This window comes from Mustela putorius, unplaced genomic scaffold (genome assembly GCF_011764305.1).
Source record: "Mustela putorius furo isolate JIRA1106 unplaced genomic scaffold, ASM1176430v1.1 tig00003988_pilon_pilon_pilon, whole genome shotgun sequence".
NCBI lineage: Eukaryota > Metazoa > Chordata > Mammalia > Carnivora > Mustelidae > Mustela > Mustela putorius.
Window position 1 is genome coordinate 14,059,655 of NW_025422127.1, and position 15,678 is coordinate 14,075,332.

Sequence of the window (15,678 nt, forward strand, 5' to 3'; positions counted from 1 at the left end):
TACAGGCCATACCCTATGTCAACTATCTATCACCATGACTGAGAACCCCAAATCTTTATCTTTGGCAGGCACACTAAATTTAGCCCTAATATCTAGTTGACCCCAAACAAAGCATGCATATGCATGGGGCTGACTCCAACCGATCCTGGTAAGACTAAGAACCAAACTGAGATCTCAGGGCTGCCTTCCAGCCCAATCTGCAGTTCAAATAAGTAATCTACACCAACTGAAAAAAATGAACAGTCTTCATGGAAAAATAACAGAATCTAGAGTCTTTACAATGTGCTGTGCATAATGTTCAGAACACAATAAAAAATTATTCTGGGGTGCCTGGGTGGCTCAGTCGGTTAGGCATCTGCCTTTGGCTCAGATCATGATCCTGGGGTCATGGGATCAAGCCCCACATTAAGCTCCCTGCTCAGTCGGAAGCCTGCTTCTCCCTCTCCCACTGCTTGTTCTCTCTCTCTCTGTCAAATACACAAAATCTTTTAAAAATATATTTTAAAAATGATTCTAAAGAAATTTGTTTTTTCCAAAGAAAAAGGAAAAACATGATATATCAGTAGAAATTATCCAAATTGAAGAACAGGGAGGAAAACTATTTTTTAAAACTTGAAGAGAGAGGAACCATTTTCTGGATAAAAAAAAGTTTTAAGTATATCCCTGCCTTAGTAAGAGGGCCTAGTCCATGCTTCCCTTCTTGACTTAGGAATCTTGTGGTGAGCATTACTTATTACACTGAGCTCTCACTTTGGCTGTGTTCCACAGCCTATAAAAGTGCTATAGAATAATGCTCTTTAAATAAAACATATATATTGATTAAATAAATAAATATCTTGGTACAGGTTCACAGTAAATTTGTGATAAATGAAACATCTCTTTTAAAATGTCACTGTAGGGGCACCTGGGTGGCTCAGTGGGTTAAGCCTCTGTCTTCAGCTCAGGTCATGGTCCCAGGGTCCTGGGATCGAGCCCCACATGGGGCTCTCTGCTCATCGGGGAGCCTGCTTCTTCCTCTCTCTCTGCCTGTCTCTCTGCCTACTTGTGATCTCTCTCTATGGCAAATAAATAAATAAAAAATCTTTAAAAAAATAAATAAATAAAATAAAATGTCACTGTAAAAAGAATCCTCTCTATGGGAATAAATGACCTAACATTGAATGAACAGCCCCTGAAATCTAAAAAACAAAACCTAAAACAGAACCACACACCTTTTCTATGCAAAAGTCCTCAATTTCTCCATAATAATTTCCTCTGTTCTACTTCAACAGTGCTCTGAACATTTTTAAATATACTTACCCTGAATATCCTGATAGTATGTTTATGTCAGTTTCCTATCCCCCATTAGAGCAGTCATTCAAAAACTGGCAAAGAGTAAGAACTTTATGATTCAATGTGATTTAGCACACAAACACACACATAATACAAACACACATAATACATACATAATACAAATGTATTTATAGGTGATCTCTTAAAGTATTTAAAAAAAAAACTTTTCAGTGGGTGCCTGGGTGGCTCAGTGGGTTAAGCCACTGCCTTCGGTTCAAGTCATGATCTCCGGGTGCTGGGATCAAGGCCCGCATCAGGCTCTCTGCTCAGTGGGGACCCTGCTTCCCCCTCTCTCTCTGCCTGCCTGTCTGCCTACTTGTGATCTCTCTCTCTGTGTCAAATAAATAAAATCTTAAAAAGAAAACTTTACAGAAAAAGTCCCAATGTACTACAGACTCTCACATCACAATCAATTTCTAATTCTTATCAGTACCTTCATCTACTTTTTTCTTTTCCTCAAACTGAGTTTGTCTGTACTAATTTTTTAAATCATCATACAGTAAAATTGACTTTTTTAAGTGCATTATAAATTCAGCACATGCACAGATTTGCCAGTAATCACTCTGAAAACTCATTTTGGGTTTTTTTTTCAATTATTTTTTCTATGTATATGTCCACTTTTATTGACAAAATTCATATACACATCATATCTTTATGGTTAAAGTGTCCTACCCCACTGGTAAGATGGATTTGTTCCCTCTGCTGAATGCAGAACTTCTTTGTGTCACTACAGAACAGCAATGAATTCTTCAAAGTGGAATTTTCAAGTCAAAAGTTATAAACTATACTATTTTGAGTCCTTACCTATAATTCTTCTAAATTGTTTTTCCCCAAAATAGAACTTTATAAACTTACATTGCTACCAGCAAGTTAAAAACCTATTTCTCTATGCTCTGGCCAATTTGGGATGTTATCTCTGTTAGGTTAATGATATATTAAAGTAATTTAAGGGGCGCCTGGGCGGCACAGTCGGTTAAGTGCTGACTCTTCACTTCCGCTCAGGTTCTGATCTCACCATCCCCATCTCAAGCGAGATCTAGCCCGGGTTGTACTCCGCGCTGGGTATGGAGTCTGCTAGAATTCACTCTCCTTCTCCCTCTGCCCCTCTTGCTTGTGCTCACTCCCCTTCTCTCTCTTTCCAAAATAAAATAAGTAAATCTTTTTTTAAAAAGTAACTTAAAGTTGTTTACTTGCATGTTTTTAATTACTAATGGAAATGAATCTTTTACCACATAACGAACGACTATTCCATCTGATATACATAATTGATCCACAACTGGGAAACATCTGTAATTCAAATAAAAGTCATACAAGCTAAGTTGTACAAGAAAGATACAAAAGAAGTTCAATTGACTACCCTCTACTGTCTACATAATCAAAGTTCACAGAATCTAAAGCACGAGGATCCTCACTCAGATTTTTAAAGTGTATTTTTTTCTATTAGGAAAGTAACTTACTCCCATCGTAGGATAATTAAAAAATAGGGGCACCTGGGTGGCTCAGTGGGTTAAAGCCTCTGCCTTCGGCTCAGGTCATGATCTCAGGGTCCTGGGATCGAGCCCCGAATCGGGCTCTCTGCTCAGCAGGGAGCCTGCTTCCTCCTCTCTCTCTCTCTCTCTCTGCCTGCCTCTCTGCCTCCTTGTGATCTCTGTCTGTCAAATAAATAAATAAAATCTTTAAAAAAAAATAAAAAAAATAAACTACATAATAATAATGCATTATTTTTTCCAAGTCATATATCGTAAACTTTTTCTTTTTTTTTTAAGATTTTATTTATTTATTTGACAGAAAGAGATCACAAGTAGGCAGAGAGGCAGGCAAAGAGAAAGGAGGAAGCAGGCTCCCCGCTGAGCGGAGAGCCTGACGTGGGGCTCCATCTCAGGACCCTGAGATCATGACCTGAGCCGAAGGCAGAGGTTTTAACCCACTGAGCCACCCAGGTGCCCCTTCCTTTGTTTTTATAAGCACAATTTTTAGTGGCTGCATAATATGTTATCTATACCAATTTATTCCCCGATTGTTGCATATTCATTTATTTTTTTATTTCATAGTATTTGATTTAGGGGTTCCATTTTCACTCCTCAGTAGATTTTATGAATTTTTCAGATGCTTCTTCACTCATTAATTCATCCAGTTCTGAAGGATTACTAAGTTTATCTTGATCAGCCAACCATGTTCATAACATGATTTGTTGGCAAGTCCTGGATTTTCTGGAAGGCTTTATCAATTTCAGTTATTTCTCCTGATAAAGAACAGAGCTCACTAGCAGCTTTCATACTTTTCAAAGCACCAAACTCACATTATTTGCTCAATTCTGTCCCAACTTTAGACAGACTACAGTAAACTACATCACATCTCCCAAAGGTTCCTGTGTAAAATTTCTGATGTCCATAGTTCCAAAACCATTTTCTCTTGTTATCCATTCACGTCTGTGTATGAATTTATGCACGTGGAGCAGAGAGGGCACAGGCAGCTCGCCGATGGTCAGACCGGGCCTGCCGTCCACCCCTGCCGTCCACCCCGCCCTCCAAGGCCAGAGCCGGCAGGGTGCACCAGGGCACCATGGCTGTACACCACAGCTCTCACGCTCTGCACCCCTCATAGTTGTTGCTAATTTAATAACAATAAGATTTATATCCAGAAGAAATTAGCACATATACCTACAAAAAGTTGTACAAGAATGTTCTTAAAGCTAAAAACTCGAATCACATGTCTACGAACAGAAGAACAAAAAAACAAACTGTGGTATATTCATTCAGTGGAGTATTATTCAGCAATAAAAAGAACTGGTAACAAACACAACGATATGGTTAAATCTCAAAAACATTATGCTGATTGAAAACAGCCTTACAGGGGCACCTGGGTGGCTCAGTGAGTTAAGCCGCTACCTTCGGCTCAGGTCACGATCTCAGAGTCCTGGGATGGAGCCCCGCATCAGGCTCTCTGCTCAGCAGGGAGCCTGCTTCCTCCTCTCTCTCTCTGCCTGCCTCTCTGCCTGCTTGTCATCTCTCTCTGTCAAATAAATGAATAAAATCTTTAAAAAAAAAAGAAAGAAAACAGCCTTACAGGTCCTCTGGGTGGCTTGGTCGGTTAAGCATCAGGCTTTGGCTCAGGCCATGATCCCAGGGTCCTGAGATTGAACAGGGAGCCTGCCTCTCCCTTTCCTCCCTGCTTGTACTGGCTCTTGCTATCTCTGTCTCTCTCTGTCTCTCTGTCTCTCTCTCTCTCTCAAGTAAATAAAATCTTAAAAAGAAAAGAAAAGAAAACAGCCTTGCATGAAACAGTATATACTGTATGGTTTCACTTGTATTAGTTCAAGAACCACCAAAAGCATTTCGGATGATAGAAATTTAAAAAATGGTTACCATTGTGGGGCGGAGGGTAGAGGAAAGATAAAATTGGAAAGAGGCACAAGGAAACTTTCTGGGTGATAGAAATGTTCTATAGCTGTATCATAGGGATATATATATATATATAAAATAGTCATCACACTGTACACTTACTGTACAGAGATAATACCTCATTAATAATTAAACTTAAATAAAGCTTGTGTCTGCATTTCAAGGCTTCTTCTTGAGACAGAGTCCCAGAAATAGGATTACTAAGGGTAGATCTAAATCCTTTTTGGAAGAAGACTGGGCGAAGGGTATGACTAGTTTTATTGCCAAACTAACTTCCCAAACAAACTACATCAATTCATACTTCCACCAGCAGTATGATCAGTGCCGATCATACATAAAGTGGAAATTCTCTCTCTTGGTAGTCCACATTTAGATAAACCTGCTCAAGGGTATAAAAAACTATTTAATGTCCAAAGTCTCTCTTCAATAATCTAAATCCTTTGCTTGTTTGATATACTGGAGTCATATTCTGAATAAGTTATCATAATTTAGTTATCCCTTGATCATATGTATTCTAACACCACAGATATTTTACCTTTGTCTTTTAAAATAGCTTTGAATTTATTTATCTTGTTCTTTTTTAAGTCTACTGCAAGTTTCCTTACAATTCTCCTTAAAAGTAAAAAAAACCCAAAAACCGTAATATTAATATGAACCCAACCAATAATATTAATATGAATGCAAAGCCTAACAACAACAGAAATACAATAATAATAAACACATGTCATTGAGATAAAAGGAAAGAAAAAGGTTCTATTTGCTAGGGAGAGTGCTTAGGCCTTTATACATAAAAATCTACTTACTGTTCATTTGAACCATGTAAGGTTGCTATTTTTAAAAAATATTTTATTTATTTATTTGACAGATAGAGATCACAAGTAGGCAGAGAGGCAGGCAGAGAGAGAGGGGGAGGCAGGCTCCCTGCTGAGCAGAGAGCCCGATGTGGGGCTCAATCCCAGGACCCTGAGATCATGACCTGAGCTGAAGGCAGAGGCTTAACCCACTGAGCCACACAGGTGCCCCAGGTTGCTATTATTTTAGTTATTTTATAGATGAAAAAGGGTGGCTCCAGGAGTTTAGGTAATTTACTAAACCAAGCTTAAGTTCACATAAATTAAAAAAACAAAGCCACATTTTTATATGTAAGACACCAAAGTCCCTGTTCTTTCCCTCTGTCACCCTGCTTCTCAAAAACAGGCACACATCAACAAAATAAAGAAACAAAAACAAAAACATTTGATGTAGAAAAAGCACTGGACAAGATTCAAGATCCTTTCAAGATAAAAGCCCTCAACAGACTAGAAATAGAAGGAAACTACCTCCACATAATAAAAGTCATATATGAAAAGCCTACAGCAAACATAATACACAACGGTGACAGACTGAAAGTATTTCCTCTACAATCAGGAACAAGACAAAGATTTTTCTTTGGGAAAACATCCTAAATGCCAACCAACCAATTCATACCAACATTTGGAACATCAGTACAGCTATAAATTGGGGAACTATTTGTATCCTTATAAAGACATCTTTATAAGGGGAGGGTGAGAATATTAGAAAAAGCAAGGTTAAAATTTCCTATTCCATGATACATATGTGAGAATCTTGCTGGGAAGCTTACGTGAGTGTCACCACGGTGACATTCAACCTCACTGACCAAAAAGTACAAAGCATGTGCAGCTCTGCCAACTAGGAAATTACTGTAGAAAAGCAGAGACCAGGGGCAACTGGCTCAGTCAGTTAAGCATCTATCTGCCTTGAACTCAGGTCATAATGCCAGGGATGAAGCCCCACATTGGCCTCCCTGCTAAGCTAGGAGCCTGCTTCTCCCTCTCCCTCTCCCTCTCCCCCTCTCTCTCTCAAATAAATAAATAAATAAAATCTTTTAAAAATAAAAGAAAAGCTGAGGCCAGGGAAGGTGAAAAACAATGTCAACTGAGAGAAAATATTTACCAAACATAAATCTGATAAAGGAATCAGAATATACAAAGAACTCTTAAAACTCAACCATAATAAAACAAGCCAATTAAAAAATGGGCAAATGATCTAAACAAACTCCTCACCAAAGAAGATATACAGATGGCAAATAAGCACATGAAAAGATGATCTACATCATATGCCATTACAGAATGGCAAATTAAAAAAAGAAAAAAAATGAGTTACCACTGCATACCTATTAGATGGCTAAAATCCCAAACACTGACAACACCACATGCTGGCAAAGATGTGGAGCAATAAGAAATCTCATTTATTGCTGGAGGAAATGCAAAAAATGGCACATCAACTATGGAAGAAAGTTTGGCAGTTTCTTACAAAAGTAAACCTACTCTCATCATACGACCCGGGAGTTGTGCTCCTCAGTATTTACCCAAAGAGCTGAAAACTTTTGTCCACACAGAAACTTGCACATGAATATTTTCATTGTGGTTACAGCGGCTTTATTCTTAATTGCCAAAAGCCGGAAGCAACCAAGATGTCCTTCAATAGGTGAATGGATACATAAACCGTGGTACGTCCATACCATGAAACATTATTCGGTGAAGAAGGAAAAGAGCTATACACACACACACACACACACACACACACAAGACATGGAGGAACCTTAAAGGTATACTGAGAAGTGAAAGAAACCAATCTAAGAAAAGCTGTATATACTGTATATACTGTATGATTCCAGCCATACGACATTCTGGAAAAGGCAACACTATAGAGATAGTAAAAACAGACCTAGAGGGTCTGATGCTAAGTTAAGTAAGTCAGTTCAAGAAAAACAAATACCATATGATTTCATTCATATGTGGAAATTAAGACTCAAAACAAATGAACTACAAAAAAGGAAACGAAAAAGCAGACTCTTAAATACAGTGAACCAACCGGTGGTTGCCATCAGGGAGGTGGATGGGGGGGTCGAGTGAAATAGATAAAGGGGATTAAGTATATTTATCTTGATGAGCACAGAGAAATGTACGAAATTGTTGAAGCATTATATCGTACACCCGAAACTAACAAAACACTGTATGTTAATTATACTTGGATTAAAAAAAATAAACAACAACAAAAAATCTATGGAGAAACAAGTAAGTAGAGCACAGGAGATTTTTATGGCAATGACACCTGTTGTGCATAATACTGTAATGGTAAATACATGCCACTATATATTTGTCAAAACCCACAGAATATATGTACAAAGAGTGATCCTAATGTAAAATACAGACTTTAGTTAATAATAACATATCAATACTGGCTCAACAATGATAACAAATGTACCACACTAATGCAAAATGTTAGTAATAGGGGACAAGGTGGGGAGGGGTGGATGAGGGACAATATGGGAACTCTCTGTACTTACATTTATTTTTCTATAAACCTAAAACTGCTCTAAAAAATAAAATCTATTCATTAAAAAAACACAGTATCAATACTGTGTTTTTAAGCTTTTGCCTTGCCCCAAATAATCCCCTATCTCTGAGAAGATGGAAAGTCTGGACCATATCTATACATCTTACTTATTTTGGATGGCCCTATTTCCATGGCCATAAACTAAGAGACTGCTGTAGACACTGATATAAGAAGAAGTAATCAAACTCTCCTGGGATTTCGTTTTTTTGTTTTTTTTTTTTTAAAGATTTTATTTATTTGACAGAGAGAGATCACAATTAGGCAGAGAGGCAGGCAGAGAGAGAGAGAGAGGAGGAAGCAGGCTCCCTGCTAAGCAGAGAGCCCGATGTGGGACTTGATCCCAGGACCCTGAGATCATGACCTGAGCCGAAGGCAGCGGCTTAACCCACTGAGCCACCCAGGCGCCCCTCTCCTGGGATTTCTAATTGGCTCTGAGAGATCTGAAATCTGAGTTCAGGAAGTTGAAGTAAAGTAATTCAACTTTTTTTTTTTTTACAGTTGGGGAAACTGAGGCACAGCTAAGTTATATGGTCACACAATCAGTGAATGGTAGAGCTAGGATCCAAACCCAGGAAATCTAGTTGCAAAGTTTATACTCTCAATCACTATATGAAGGATATTGTGCTTTATATTTTACTTGGGACCAAGAATACTAAGACACCTAAAGCTGATACTGACACAAATCGATAGGTTAGTTATAATGGCCAACTCTAATTCAAACTTTCTTTTAGAAAGTCAAACAGTTGGGATCTAAGAAAAAAATATGAATGCATATAAGCACTCCACAAACAGACAACTTTATGTAGGAGAAAAGACACTGCCTTTCACCCTCTTAGCATACCCTTCGACTATACCACCAACCAGTGCAAAGTAATGTTTCGTATTCCATATTTTTAAAGACCTTTCAAAATACAACTGCCTTTAAAAATGTTTCCTCTAGAATGCCTGTGAAAAGCCTTAATTTCCGATATGCCTTTCAAGGGAATGCACCTGAAATTTTAATACATTTACTCCCAATTACTGAGTCATAATATTTTGTCATATTGTGCAATTCTTCACTTCCTCATTTCCCACTGCCAAGAAATTTTGGCATGTGTACCTGTGAGATTTGTCACAAAGCGTCTGTCATAAAGAAATCAGAATAACTTCATTTAACTACATATAAGCTATTTCATTATTTTATATGCACATGATAAATATTTATAAATGTGATTATAGGTGTGAATTGATAATGCTGAAAAGATGCAGATGAATCAGAGACCAGAAAAGTCAATGAAAAGGGAAAAGGGAAGCATTCCCTCCCCACATGTTTCTACCCCCAAGTCCCCACTTGACTCACATCCCTGGAGTTGTTCAGCAAAGATTTACTACAATAAATATCAGAACTTTACTAACCTCAATGAAGAGATTCCTTTTTCCCCCCAAATACAGGGCGTGGTCTTTGTTTCTTGAGACTTCCTTCTGTTTCTTTCTGATCAGTTCTTTCAAAGAACATCATTCTGAATTTCACCCCTTCCTATGGATGTCAGATGACAAAATATCAAAAAGAAAGGGCGTTGCAAGACCACAATGTATTTACAAGAATCCTAAAATTGAATTTAAAAACCAGTGAATCGCAGAGTTGAGCAAGATGCTGGGCAAGTCGTGGTTCTGCAAGCGCCTGGCGCAGCAGAACCCCAACCTGCACAATGCAGAGTTGAGCAAAAACCAGTGAAATGCAGTAAGTGAAGCAGACTGTACGGTTCATGACTCCTTCGACTTCAGGCACTGACATGGACATATAACACAATCCCTCCCTACAGATCAGAGGGAATAATCACTCCTATTTCCTGCTGCCTCAATTCTATTTTCTTTTTAAACAACACACCCTTCCTTGTGAATTGTTTTGTTATATAAAGATTAAAAAGCCACTATGTGGACAGATAAAGTAAATAGAAAGGATAAGAACAGTTTACTTGTAAAACATACAAATTGCCGTCTTAACTATGGTAAAACCAATGATTGCTCAATAGCCATGCCATTCCAAGTCCAGGAGATAAAATCTATCCTCTCCTCCCTAGCGTCTTTGACTATCAATACCCTTAAACTGAGAACTCTAACTTTAGGCCTTCCACAAACATACCCTGGGCAAATAATCCTACTTTTCTACATTTTCCTTCCCTAACAAAAGGGATCCTAATAATGATCTCATAAAATATCTAAGAATGAAAGTAAAGTCAATCAACCTTACAGAGGAATAATTTCAAGGACAGGCTCTGGATCCAGGTTCCCTGGCTTTTTAATAACCTGGATCCTTTACTTTCTCTCTCAGACAAGGTATTTAACCTCTGCCCACCACGCACAGCATAAATAATTTCATATGACTATATAACATTTGAACAAATTAAGAAGATGATTAGAAAAACGTCAGGTACATAGTAAGCATGCATTCAAATCTGTATTGTTTTCTGAATCTCTACCTTTTCTATGTGTTATGTAAGAGAGATACAGTTACTGCTCAAGTAGCTTATATTTAATTAATGATACATTAATAAATGTTAAATCTCTGTGTCAAAATAAAATGGTTTACTACTTATAAAATAATAATAGGCACCTGCTACATTCAAGCAGCTACAAATAAGATGTGCGGCCTTTCATAGCATCATTCATCAAAGACGAGGCAGTGATTTCTACAGTGAAACTTCCATAAGGAATTATCAGAAATAGTATCGATGGGGCGCCTGGGTGGCTCAGTGGGTTAAGCCGCTGCCTTTGGCTCAGGTCATGATCTCAGGGTCCTGGGATCGAGTCCCACATCGGGCTCTCTGCTCAGCAGGGAGCCTGCTTCTCTTTCTCTCTCTCTCTTTCTCTGCCAGCTTCTCTACTTACCTGTGATCTCTCTCTGTGAAATAAATAAATAAAATATTTAAAAAAAAGAAATTTCAGAGGGAGATTTTGGATGTTAGAAAACTATAGAGCAGCTGATACAAAAGCTTTCTATATATACCTAGCTAACTGCTAAACCATGCATGCTTATTGGATATGCCAGGGAACCTAACAAAAAAAAAAAAAAAAAAAAAAAAAAAAAAAAAAAAAGAAATAGTATCGATGAAGTAAGAAAAAAAAAAGTAACAAACACAAGTTCCACTCTCTCCACTCTAACCTTCCAATAGCTCCCACGGTTTCATTACATCTTTATTCTCAACAAATAAGTTCAGTTGTGTATAATCATCACATATTTGCTCTAACATTAGTTTTTGAAATGTTAAAAATACACTGGTATGAAATATAAAATTTCTGACCACTAATGAAAGCAACCTACATTCTTAGAGAAACTCTTTAAACAATTTTTTAACTTACGATTTCCCAACTTTAGCCAACTGTCCAGTATGAGTTGAACTTATTTTGTTTTTTGAGAAAGGGTGAGAGAGAATCTTTTTTTTTTTTTAAGATTTTTATTTATTTATTTGACAGAGATCACAAGTCGGCAGAGAGGCAGACAGAGGGGTGAAAGGAAAGCAGGCTCCCCGCCAAGCAGAGAGCCCAATGTGGGGCTCGATCCCAGGACCCTGGGACCATGACCTTAGCCGAAGGAAGAGGCTTTAACCCACTGAGCCTCTCAGGTGCCCCATGGTGAGAGAGAATCTTAAGAAGGCTTCACAGTCAGTGGGGAACCCAACTCAGGCTGCCATAGAGCCTGACATAGAGGACGGGGTTCAATCTCATAACCCTGAAAGCATGACCTGAAATCAATAGTCGTCTCTTGACTGAGCCACCCAGGCGCCCCATATGATTATAAACTTTACATGACTCTGTAGCACTGTTTATAATACCAAGATAGCACACTCTAATGTTCATCAAGAGGGACTGATACCATATCCACACACTGGAATACCCTGCAGCTGTTTAAAAAAAAAAATCACTAACACATGAATATAGAAATATAGAGATACTGATTTGGAATAATTTCCAAGATGTTTTACCAATTGAAAAAGGCAAGGTGCAGGAACTGGGAAGTACTTACTACCATTTATGAAAGGAAAAAATATATACGTATCTTTCATCTACAATGCAGAGTATCTTTGGGAGGATATCAGTGTTGCCTTCAGGGAGAAAAACTAAATAGGTAGGGGAACCAGAAGCAATATTATTTTTCATTACAGACTGTTTCAATCCTTTTGAATTTTGTACCTGTGAAGGGCTGGTCACCTGAAAGATCAAACCATGACAAGATGCCTGGAATTTTCAGCCCTGTGCCCCATTCTCTTGAAAAGGGAGGCTGATGGGGTGCCTGGGTGGCTGAGTCATTAAGCATCTGCCTTCGGTTCAGGTCATGATCCCAGGATTCTGGGATCGAGCCCCACATGGAGCCCTGCATGGGGTTTCCTGCTCGGCAGGAAGCCTGCTTCTCCCTCTCCCACTCCCAGGACCTGCTTGTGTTCCCTCTCTCACTGTTTCTCTCTCTGTCAAATAAATAAATCTTTAAAAAAAAAAAAAGAAAGAAAGAAAGAGAAAAGGGAGGCTGAAAATGACTGATAATGCCTATCTGATGAAGCCTCCATTAAATCCCACAAATAGAGCTCAGAGAGCTTCCAGGTTGACGGACACACCCATACTAGGAGGGTGACACACCCCAACTCCATGTGGACAGAAGTTCTTGTGCTTGGGACCCTCCCAGGCCTGCCCTATGTATCTCTTTATCTGGGTGTTCTCCCACATCCTTTATCATATCCCTTAATAAGCTGGTAAACGCTAAGTGTTCCCTTGAGTTCTGTGAGTTGCTCTTGAACCCGAGAAGGGGATCTGCGAACCTACTGTCTACAGCCAGTTGGTCAGAAGCACAGGTGATAACCAGGCTTGTAAATGATGTCTGAAGAATGGGGGTAGCAGGGGAGAGGCAGTCTTGTGGGACCTCTCCCTTAACCTGTGGGATCCCATACTAGTGTGGTATCAGAATTGAGTTGAATTGTGGGACACCCAGCTGGTGTCACAGAGAATTGCTTGTTGTGAGGACAAAACCCTACACATTTGGGGACCGGAAATGTCAGAAATGAAGTGTTCTGTGCAAGAAGTTAAGGAGACACACAAGAAACACATAGCAGGAAAGAAACACAGTAGGAGAGGACTGGGTTTTCCCCTATTTAGAAAGGAAAAGCTGAGTGTTTTTTTCAGAACAGTACCATGTAAAGACCTAAAATACACATATTAAAAGTCACTTCTTAGCCCATTAAAACTAAAGATGGGGGCGCCTGGGTGGCTCAGTGGGTTAGGTCTCTGCCTTCGGCTCAGGTCATGATCTCAGGGTCCTGGGATCAAGCCCCACACTGGGCTCCCTGCTCAGCGGGGAGCCTGCTTCCCCCTCTCTCTGTCTGCCTCTCTGCGTACTTGTGATCTCTGTCAAATAAATAAAATCTTTTTTAAAAATTTAAAAACTGTAACTAAGAATAAAACAAGTTGAAACTATAAATGGTTGGAATCAATATAGGAGCCATGTATTAATCAACCCAATGTCTGTTATAAGTACACTTATCTGATCTCCACTAACTGCTACATGTGCTCACTCAAAATATGCTTGAAGGCTTAGTATATGTGCTGCTGACGCAAGCATGTGAAGGCTCTTAAATGGCTGCATTTTAAAATGAGGGGAGGGGTGCCTGGGTGGCTCAGTGGGTTAAAGCCTCTGCCTTCAGCTCAGGTCATGATCTCAGGGCCCTGGGATCAAGCCCCACATTGGGCTCTCTGCTCAGCAGGGAGGCTGCTTCCCCCTGTCTCTGTCTTTGCCTGCCTCTCTGACTACTTGTGACATCTCTCTGTCAAATAAATAAATAACATCTTTAAAAAAATAAAATAAGGGGGGAAAACTGTCGATTTTATTTTTCTTATTTTTTAGAATTTTTAAAAGGTTTTACTTATTTGAGAGAGAAAGAAGAGAGAGTGGGTGAGCACAAGCAAGGGGGAGAGGCAGAAGGAGAGGGAGAAGCAGATTCCTCACCAAGCAGGGAGCCCGGACACAGGACTCCATCCCAGTACCCTGAGAACATGATCTGAGACAAAGGCAGACACTCAACTGAGCCACCCAGGCACCCCTTTTATTTTTAAGTAATCTATACACCCAATGTGGGGCTCTAACTCACAACCCCGAGATCAAGAGTCGCATGCTCTACCAACTTGACCCAGCCAGGCGGCCCTAAATTTTTTTTTTTTTTTAAAGTAATCTGGATGCCTAATGTAGGTCTTGAATTCACAACCCTGAGAACGTCTGATGATTGTTTTTCAACTAGAAATCAAAACTGACGCCATTATCCCGGTTAGTAACATGAACCCCGGGAATACCCACAGGAGCAACTTCTATTAAGGGACCATGTGCATACCTCTGGTTCAAGTGCAAGCCTGTGGGTAATGAAGCTAAATGTATCCACATCAGTGTCTTTTATAGGGCATTTCTGCCATAGCTGTGGTGTCAGGAGATGTACTCTAGGCTTCTCTGGGGCTTCTCTTGCTTTCACTACAGCAGAGCAGTTGCCAAAACAGTGCCTCTGCTAAGCCAAGTGACATGCATCGTCATTTCTTTTATGACTCTTGAGACAAACGTCTAACACTCAAAAGAAAAGCCAAATTACAAAAGAAGCTTAACAAACATCAGTACTTTCTAACATTACTCACCACTGCTCCTGGCATGTGATGCCTAGAACAGGGAAGATGTGAAACAAATGTCTGAAAAACAAATGAACTTTAAAGTTGGGTGAAAAAAAAAAGTCCTTTGACTTATGCCTTAAAGAAATATTTTAATTCATCATCCCTTACTTTTGGACTTTCCAAAGTAGGTAAAAATTAGATAGTACTTGTCCCCATTTTATAGTTGTACAGCTATGGAAAATAATGAAGACACTGATAAAATATCACTGCCTAACTATGAGAAATAATTTGAACAGAAGTTACCGTAAACCTAAAATCATTTTTTAAAGAAAAAACTTTATTTTTAGTTTAAAACTGTGGATGTACCTTTCATGGATTTAATAAAATAGTATCCACCCTATTGGCATACACATTACAAAAGATGATGGAGACTTCTCCTCTGCTCTTTGGTTTTCTCCTTTATTTTCTGTGTCAGCTATGAGCTTACACGGGACAGCATTTCACACTATACCATAGTATCATTTATATCACATAACCGACCTTCAGTTCTGTTGGCCAAGATTAGTCGATCTGAGATCATTACTCCATATCGGAAAAGCTGGAAGCAGTGATTTTTCTAAAAAATATTTTGTTATTTATTTAACAGAGTGATCACAAGTGGCAGAGAGGCAGGCAGAGAGAAAGGGGGAAGCAGGCTCTCCACTGAGCAGAGAGCCCGATGTGGGGCTCGATCCCAGGACCCTGAGATCATGACCTGGGCCAAAGGCAGAGGCTTTAACTCAGTGAGCCATCCAAGTGCCCCGGAAGCAGTGATTTTTAAATAGATTCTTAAGTTTGAACTTACACTGATAATTCTCTTACCAAACCACATTTGAGAGACAAACAATGATTAATAATCTTAGCACCTCCAAGGTGACACATCTTCCCATCA

At 39.1% G+C, this 15,678-nt stretch overlaps 1 protein-coding gene across 6 annotated transcripts in view; it reads right to left on the bottom strand.

The window, feature by feature from the left end:
• The window catches only part of TULP3 (TUB like protein 3), a 65,695-nt gene that overhangs the window by 41,928 nt on the left and 8,089 nt on the right, over positions 1 to 15,678 (bottom strand). The window contains exon 2 of one of the 6 annotated variants that reach the window (XM_045071694.1): positions 9,528 to 9,648. The exons of the other annotated variants lie outside the window; for them this stretch is intronic. The gene's annotated coding sequence lies outside the window, so the exon portion shown is untranslated. The remainder of the gene's footprint in view (positions 1 to 9,527; positions 9,649 to 15,678) is intronic. 6 annotated transcript variants of the gene reach the window in all.